Source organism: Lactuca saligna, chromosome 4, assembly GCF_052625555.1.
Source record: "Lactuca saligna cultivar CGN05327 chromosome 4, ASM5262555v1, whole genome shotgun sequence".
Lineage (NCBI taxonomy): Eukaryota > Viridiplantae > Streptophyta > Magnoliopsida > Asterales > Asteraceae > Lactuca > Lactuca saligna.
The window spans coordinates 202,132,522-202,142,636 of NC_136420.1; positions in this window are offsets into that span (position 1 = coordinate 202,132,522).

Here is a 10,115-nt window from a genome sequence, read left to right on the forward strand (position 1 = left end):
TCTAGACTTAGTGCACTCTGAATAGTAGTTAGGTTTGCTGAGGTAACCATTCCCCGAATCTCTGGTACCAGACCCCAGATGTAACGATCTATCCGTTTCTCCTCAGGAGTAACCATGTTAGGTACCAGTTTTGCTAGTTCACGAAATCGGACTGTGTACTTCTTTATTTGTGTTCCAACCATAGAATGGTTCCAGAATTCAGATTCAAGCTTCTGAAGTTCATCCTTGGGACAATACTCCTCTATCAGCAGCTTCTTTAGGTCTTCCCAAGTTAGCTGATATGCCGTTGTACGGCCTCGGGTTTGCACTAGAGTATTCCACCAGGTCAATGCCCTATCTTGCAGTAGGCAAGTTGCATACTTAACTTTGTTGCGCTCGAAGCATTTGCTAATGTGAAGGACCGACTCCATGCTGTCAATCCATTTCAGCAACCCGACCGCGCCTTCCTTTCCATGGAACTCCTTAGATTTACAAGCCATAAAGGACTTGTAGTTGCATTCTCTTTCATTGTTTCCCCAGTTTCCTCCACTACTTCCTTGGTTAGCATTAAGTCCTGTAGTTACTTGAGTAACAATGTTTGGGATTGCTTCCAAGAGCTGTTGTGTTACCACTTGAGCAACATCGGGTGTTTCGTTCTGTGGGCGCCCGCGACTAGGCCTTCCTGACATGGTGCTCGTTCAAGACTCATCTTTCATTTTGATTTATATTGTAGTGTCTATTATAATTTGACAGAACACACTTGTATTAAAATTATATTATTAATGCAATGGATGATGTTGTTGCTTGTTTACTACTTTTCATTGTTGTGATACTATACATGACGTCCTCCACCCCAGAACGTTTCCGCCGTTCAATGGTTTTGGGGTGTGACAAGTTTTTTATTTTAATATCATAGTAGCAGTTTATATATATATATATATATATATATATATATATATATATATATATATATATATATATATATATTTGAGACAAAGGTGATTTTGTGAGATAAGGAGACCAAATTATGTCCATTGATCATTATTTGATCATATGGTTCATATTAAACCCGCTTAATCAAGCTAATTAATTAGGGAGGGGCTGTTTTGTCTTTCTTCTATTATCAAATACACTTTTGTTTTGATATTCCAAAATCAAGTATGCTTCTTGATTTACTCTCACGATTCACTCGATTTCTTCAAAGTTGGTAACTATGTGACTTTGAATGTTGATTTTCTTATAGAGAACTTCAAATATCTTTTGATTATTTTCTTAATCACCAGAATTTGTCCACTTGATTTGATGATATTTTGAATCGTAAACATAAAATCATAAATAGAATTCATCTGATGAAATCACAAGCAAACGTATGATATTCAACAATTTCAAACATTAGCTTTTACTATCATATCAATGATTTTCAACAATTCACCATGATCAACAATCAATCATCAACTAAGATCAATTTTCAACTATTTGAAGCTTCGATGCCTTCTATCATATCATCGATTTTTCAAATCATCATTACCTCATATCTATTATTATTTGGAAGATTTGATTTAAATAATCAATCATCAGTTCCAAGCTTTGATTTTTTTTTCTACACATTCAAGCACATAATACGTAAAGAAATGGAAACAATAGTGAATCTTAGAATCTTTATGTGCTCTTGCTATAAAATTAATGATGTATGTACAAAAAGTCATTAATTTTTAGCACATTCTCTTAAACTATATATGCATTCTACCTGATTTATGAAAATCCTAAATAAACAAATAGTTTGGTGATATAAGAGTTTTCTAGGTATTTAAGTCAGGGTTCATGTCAAGGATAAAATAAGAGTATGAAATACGAGTCCTTTCAGGTACCTAACTTAGAGCTTATGTTCATATAATATGATTATGATGTTCTAAATTAGGGTTTGCATCAATGTACTCAGTTAATTATTCTAAATAACTTGTTATTAGCAATACCATATCGCATTCGACTGATGTTTGATATTCCAATATTCGACTTAGTTGATTATATATATTTTTTATAATAGTAATAAAATATTATGTTGGTGTGAAGTTTGTTTTTCTAAATGTTAGTATATTAAGTATTCTGGTTATTATGTTTTGAAAAATTTATTCCATCTGAAGAAGAATGTTAATGTGAGAATGCTATATAAGGATTTTTATGTGTATTATCCTATATTAACTAGATTCCACTTTCTGAAATCATGATTCTTCTCAAATCTACAATTTATTTTGTAGCTTTTTGATAATCATTCAAAGTGGAATACAAAAACTGTATGGGAACAACAAGTCCCAATATCAAAATATGATGTCTTTCTTTGGTAAGTCTCTAATGTCCATATCTAAAATTTTCATCTTTAACATGCTTAAACTAGCGCAATTATATTGGCATCTTGAAACCATTCATTGTTGTGTCTAACATTCATTTTTGTAAATTTTATTTGTTAGATATACTTATTACTTTTAGAGTATATTTTTTAAGTCTCAAGTTACTGCAAAAACTAAGATCACTATAAAAGGATAGAATTTTATATGGCTAACCAATGATGAGTTTTTGAAATATTGAGTGATCATAGTTGTTCATGAGTTGAATTCAATGGTCCAAATAACTCCGAATCTAGAATATTAATGAGACTATAATGCGTTTTTAGTTCATAAGTATTATTATAGAATGATACATTTTAAAATATATAAGCTCTTTACATTGTGTTTTTACTGATATATTTAAAAAATACAAATTATTTTAATCTTCATTGGTGTACACTAAGTGTACTAAGAAGGAAGGATCAGGAAGAAAACCCTAATTTTGGGGTTATACCCCTATATAAGCCATATGTTAGCCTCTTTTGATCATTTCCTAGCCAACCTCCATATCCTAAAAATCCTAATTCATTCCTTAGCCAATGTTTTGAGAGTTTGAGCTCTTGTAAAGCTTTTGTGGAGGATTTTTGTGCATCTAGAGGAGGAAGGCGAGGCTTGAAGGCTCATTCTTTGGAGGAGGGTTATGAGATCCATCTTAAGCACCTTAGTTTGGTGGCTTGTGAGGCATAAAGTTCGAACGTTTCCATTTCATTCCTTAGATCTTCTCATTGGCATGTTTTTGGTCATTTTGGTCCTTTTGGTTGGTGATTGGGAGTTAAGGTCGTTTTTTGAGCTTAGCCTTATAAATATGGACATATTGAGACTTCCTTGGGCAGAAAGGTGCAAACTTTATAGTGGTTTGGGTCTCATGCATGTATTAAGTCACTCATTAAGCCCTTTTCAGCTCTAGAGCCACATTTAGTCATGCATGCACATAAAGTTGGCAACTTTATATGATTAACCACCTTGGGGATGTCAAAGATCACTTTAGAACGAAGTCTTATTAGATTAAGAGCTGAATTGGGGAAGTTGGCCAAGATGGTGAGTATGTGGGATGTAGAATCCTTTTAAGTTGTACGCTGCATGTACGGGTTGAGTACGCCCAACGTACTTAGCGGGTTGGATTTCTTTTGGGCTTTGGTTTGGGCTTCAGTGGGCTTGGTTGTCGTGAGCCATTTTGGGCATCATAATTCAAGTGTTGGACTATTGAGATTTGGTAGGACTTTTTGGGAAAAGGCCCATTAATGGGATTAGGCCCAATTTGGAAAATTGGGCCATATTTGGGCCTTAGATGCTTATCTTGGATTTTGGGCTTTTGGACTTTTGGACTGGGCCTTGGACTTGGGCCAAGTTAGAGGAAGGGTAAAAAGGGCTTTTACCCTAATTTAGATTCTTAGTGTGAGTCATGATCTAGTCATTAAATGGTTGTCGTTTAGGTATTTGATAGTGCGGGGATTTTAGCGGATCAACAGCCAGAGTTTTATCTGTGGGTTTTAGCTGTCCGAGGTGAGTCTCCTCAATGTACTGTGGATCGAAATCACCAATGCCAACCCATTTGGCTTATGTTATTTGAAGACCAGGGGTTCCACTTGGCATTTGTATGAAAGACCTGGAGGTGGCTCCTGGAAAAACTGTATACAAGACCAGGGTTCAGACTCTGGCAGTTAAATAGATAGTTACTTATAGTTTGTATGCTGTTTGTCTTTGTGATACTTACATGGAAGACTAGCAGGTGACCCCTGCTACTTGTCAATAAGACCGAGGGTTTGGCTTGTAATGCCCGCATATCCTTGCTAGTCAATTTAGAGACAATAAGTATCAAAAATGAGTTTTTGATGGAATATTATTTAGAAAGATTAATAATTTCCAAGTGGTAGTATATGTTACAAGGGTTCCGTACCTATAAAAAACGCCGAAATCCGAGCTATAACGAAGAAGTTATGACCCGTCGAAGTTTTTCGGCAGAACCAGCACAACATCGAGAGACATAAAAACTGAATTTATGATGGAGGATTTTTAGCCTTAGAAATCTAAAAAAAGTTTTAGTATATGTTAAACCAAGAACATACAAAAAAGAATGCCCAAATCTGACTTCATATGAGGAAGTTATGAATTTTCTAAGATTTGGCATTGAAGTTCACGACATGAAACTCGAATTTTAGATCGAGTGGTTTTTGGCCTATTTGACCTAAATGAGAGTTGAAGATCTCATTAATAGGAACTCAATGGTAAAAAAAACAGACGAAAACGGAGTCCGTATGTAGAAGTTATGAATTTTACGCGGACATTTAACAATATAATCTCCTCGTACTGTTAAATTTAAGATCAGCTGAGAATTAGCCAACGGAGTCAAAATAAACATTGTAGAGCTTCTTTATACCTACGCGTGGATATAAAGAATGTCATAAATGGAGCTCGTATGCAAAAGTTATGAATTTTTGAAAATCGGATTATTACCACCCTATGTGCGATGCCACGTGTCAGCACTTGGCTCAGACTTGGAGCCCAAGCTCACTCATGACATGGACATCAAGAAATTCATGACGTGAACCTTCCTCCAGCCCCCTATAAATAAGAGGTGAAACCCTCTTCATTCCTCACACCTCCCATTGATGAGAATTGTTATCGAGATTTAGAATGCAATCATGATTTGTATGAATGAAAAGTATGAGCACAAGATGTAAATATTAATCAGATCTTATATTGATGAATAAACTGATTACAATAAGCAGAGAAAAAAGTGTTCTATTCCTCTACTTCTATCCTCGGTTCGTATTTATAGGAAACCTGAGTGTACAAAAAATATACTAAGTCATAAACTGTAAGCTTCGCACAAAAGAAGAGACTTAGTAAAATAACTAATATGCGAAAACAAAAGAACAACTATTTTGACTTTTACAACTTATAATCTCTACAATCTCCCCCTTTGTAAACAGTTGAAACTATTCAGTCTGAGAGATGCTGAATAGCTAAGTTAATTGTTCTTCTGATTTCTAAATACCATGTAATAATCTTTTTGAGCTCCTTCCTATCTCCTTCATTGTTCTTCGAGTAATTATTCATACGAACTATGAAATTCGTATATTGCGAAGTTCTATATCTTTCAATTTCTGAGACTTTGAACAAAAATTTCTTTGGCTTCCCTTTCGTATACTTCCCTGTGAAAACCATGCCAAAAGGTTTAAGGCATATCTCTCCATCTGAATATTTTCTTAATTCTGTTTGAGATAAAGTAGACTCCCAAGGAACAGTCACTTGTTTTCCCCGAACAGATGCAAGTTCTTCATCTGTTAACGCCAAGCAATCATAGTAGTTATCTATAAATTTCCTGATATGTGCGAAACCAAACTTGAACACGTTTGTATCATATCCGTTGAATTTATTCTCTTGCATTTCCTTCAAGATCAGAGCCACTTGAATAAGATCATTTATATTCATCAACGGAAAATCAGCTATTGTAAAATCAACAGGCTTGTTATCTACTCGAACAACAAAATATCTGAAATTTTGAAGCATGTTCTCAAACAGTTCATCCTTCTTGATTGTTAGCACCTTTTTAATTTTCATCAAGGACCACACCTCATCCTAATCCTTCGCAAGTACTGCATGAAATCTTATTTTCATTGTAGTGTATTCATCTGCATCTTTGAATTTTTCACTAATCTTGTACTGCGTTGTCACGAACATCATCTCATTAATTGGAAAGTTAAGTTGGCACCTGTCTAAATTTGCAATATCGTAACTTCTTATTGGCTTTTTATCAAATTCATACAAATGACATCCAATGACTTTGGATTTGATAGTTTCATATGAGTATAACTTCGTAGGATCACCCTTGTTCATTGTTGGTGGGTCATTTGCTCTTTGCCTCATGATACTCTGTACTTGCCTTAATTTTTCCATTTCAGCTTCAGCATCAGCTTTCTTTTCTTCTTTTGATTTTTCAATAAGTATCTCTGTGCCTTTTCAAGCATCCACAGTTTGAGGTTTCGCACTTGAGCTACCCCCTTCAGTTGACCCTATTACAATTCCCTTGAGAATTGGCCTTGTTGTTACTGTTGTTGTAGAAATTGGTTTCGTGATTATTGGCAAAGTTGTTTTGAGCTGAGTAGAATAGACCTTCCCGACAACCTTCGCATCTTCAACTTTACTCCCTTTTATTTCTCCCCCTTGCACCCCTATTTAAATAGGTGGGGCATTCTTCGGCAGTAAAGAAGTAAAGTTAGTAATCAGGGCCAACGCTTTTTGAATGGCTTGCTCCAGAGTATTAACTTTGAGAGTTAAAAATTCTAGAGTAAGAATCGTCTATTGAGAAGTTTGCGAAACACGGCTTTTTAATTCAGTAGCCAACTGAATTAATTTCGAAAACTGCTCCTTATTCTCTTGATGCTTGGCTTCGATCAGTTAAGTAGACGGTTGATAATCAGTGGCAAGCTTGGTCACTGCTCCAGCTATTATATCAACACGTATTTGATCCTCTGTATTTTGCGAATGAAGGTCCTGAATTTCTTTTGCAATGTCAACCTTTAACTCCTCGATCTTGAAGTTAACATCTTCCCTGACCTTTTTGACATCTTGTACAAAAAGAACATGGCGTTCTTTTGTAACACTCTTCAAATCCTTGATAACAGCATCAAAAGATTTTCCTTGAGCTTGAATGCGAAGCTCATTATTTTTGTCAGAATCATCAACTTTCGCAATGAGACGCTTCTCAGCAGCTTTAATCATTGATTCAACCTCCAAGCCAGAGATACATGACTTTGTACCAGCATCTACTTGAGTTTGAATAATGGCATTCAATTTGCGATTCAATATTTTAAACTGCTTACCTAACATAAGCATATGATCAGGTATTTCCTCCTCCTCTGAATCAAAATTTATCGCTTCAAACATTCCTCCAAAACCTCCTCCTTCGGTTTCTACATCAGACTGAGCTTGCGAAGGTATAAGTTGTGGTGTTTCAGGGGATTCAGATGGAAACAATGTGGTGAATGGATGTTTTAAAGGATGATCAAAGATAGATGATGTTAGTGTTTGTGTACTTGGTAAAGGAAATGATGGTAACGAAGTAATTGGCTCTGTGAGTTGAATACTTTTGATAATTGTCCCCGTATTAGATACGTTAACAACATTATCAAAAATAAGTTCTTCCTCTTGAACTGAAGTTTGTGTAACTTCCAGTGGTGTGGATGTGGTAGTAGAGATTTTCGAAATGATAGGAAGAGTAAAAGTTACCGTTGTGGAGACAGGTGGAGTTTCCGGAATAACTTCTACATCAGAAGATTCATTGCGAATTATTAAGTTGCGTTTCTTGGAAATTGTTGCTTTCATATGCTTCGCAACCTCTTGAGCTCTTTTGCGCTTTGAGCCGGGAGAAACAGGAGCCGGAACATCACGAAACGCTGCCCCTTTACGATTGATCTATGTCTTGTGAATAATAGGAGAAGAAGTTTTGCGAAGCTTCTTTAATACCCTAGATTTTGAGGGTATAATCTCCTTTGTTTTTGTAGAAATTTCTTGATTTTCAACCTCTTCAGCTTGTGAGACTTTGGAAGACTGAAATTTTTCTTCCTTTTGTGTTTTCTTCTTCTTCTTTGAGGATTCTCCGGTAACTTCCAGTAAGACTCCAGTTTGTACAGCTGGATCAAAAGTTTTCATATAACGAACTAAAACTTTATGAGTTGAGTGCACTTTGCGAAGCATCGCATCCGGAATGCGAGCTACGTTGGTGAAGATATTTTCATCATCTTCAACCTCTTTTGGAAATTGATACAATGAAAATTTTGCAACCTCTCCATCTTCTGGAACTTGACTACCTTCCTTTTCATACACCTTCTCAAGAATTAGAATCCAGTACGTGGCACACGAAATCCCCTTCTCAACATTCGTGTTTTCAAGACTTTTGATGAACTCCTTCCACAATTGAGTTCCATAATCAACACTCACATCATAGTACAGACCCATCACCATTGCATACACTTCCATCCGACCCTTGTCTAGACCGATAGTCCTCCCTGTTAAACACCTTAGAAAAATACCAAAGAGAAAGTTCCACATACAGGGTAAAATTGATTTTCTAAAATCACTTATCTTTTCAAGACTAGGTTGATGACCCATCTCATTGAACATGAGATAATCTGTGAATTGGTTGGTTTAAAGAACGGAGGGTTATTGGGAATGTTGAAGAAGTCAATGAACATCTTCTTGTTAAGACGAACCATCTTGTTATTCATCATGTGGGAGGTGATAACATCAGTGGTATAGTTGTAGGATGCTGTTGATGTCGGCATTGACAACCATGTCATCGGAACCGGAAAAGAACTGAACGTTGTGGTTGCTAAAGATGATCTTTTCAATGCAACAATCAACATCTTTAGTTCTTCTGGATAAGATGAGACTTTAGGATCAACAAGGTAGTTTGTGCTTTGAATCTTCATAACGGATTGTGAAACAACGACTTCTATGTTGGATTGAGTAGCAACCATTGTTAGGGTTTGAAAAGAAGAAAGAATCAGAAAATTTGGGAATTTTTGTGTTTGATCGCGTAACCGTATAACACCTTCTTGAACCCCCTTTTATACATAATCCTGATTGATTTGAATTTGAAGCGAGATGCATTTAATGAGATCCAACGTGGCACCTTGAAAATCGGATCATTACTGCAAAAAGTTAGCCATGTGTGAAAAAGCTGTTGTTACATCGCCTTGAAAACCGCACAGAATACCATTTGTCACGTATACACAGCCTGTCAATATTCCCGTTGTTGAATTGTAACCGTTAGAACCCTTCGCATGGAGGTAAGGCTCTTTCACTTTTGGGATGAAAAGCGAAGTCATATGCCAGACTTGCGAAATCTTCAGTCTAAGTTGGTATTACTTAGAACCTCAAGGATTTCGTGAGTGCAGTGTTCTAAAGAAATAAGATAAGAATCAAGATAAATTTTTTTTTAGGATTATCGTGATGTCAAAAATGTAATTTGACACGAAAGCAATTAAACCCCAGGCTAAGGTTACTTTGTTAATCATCAAGAGAGATGATCAACAGCTTATGTATGTTCCCGTGAATTACCATTGAATACTTTTTGATAAGTATCAAAGAGCTTCTTTTGAAAAGTTAATGTAGGGTTGGTTTAAAATTTCATTACATATCAACATTAACATAAGATGAGAAATTGTAACTAAAATTACTTGTATGACCAGTGTAGTCAGTGACAAGTCGGTTTTCGAAAATGTTTATCATGACTAGGATATGCGAATGAAACTCACACTGAAATCACATTCAAAAAAAAATTGTTGTATTGGATCTTGTTGGGTAATAAACATCGTGGGTTGTGAATTTTTGATCAAGACCACGCATGCGAATTGAATATGATTTGAAGTTTTGAATTTTGGTACTAAAACAAAAGTTTCGTTAATATCTGGAACAATGTTCCCCGTCAATTCCTTAAGTTGAAAGATGTTTGGGTTTCACCTTCATCACGGACTCATGATGTCAGATCCTTAACACAAAATGTTTGTATATCTAGGTCTCGATGGGTTTGATCAGAGACCTCTCGGACATACGTCTTTGTGTATGATTTGTGTTAAGAATTTTATGATGAAAAAGATTGGTTATAAGATCGAATGTACCTCTTTTATGTGTGGACCAAACAGAAAACTCTAAACTCATTTGAGAAGTGTAAGGTAGCTCTTTTTACTAATGCGAATATAAGCCTTATTGGGAAGAAATTTTTTATGCGATAATTTCATTAAGGCTTTC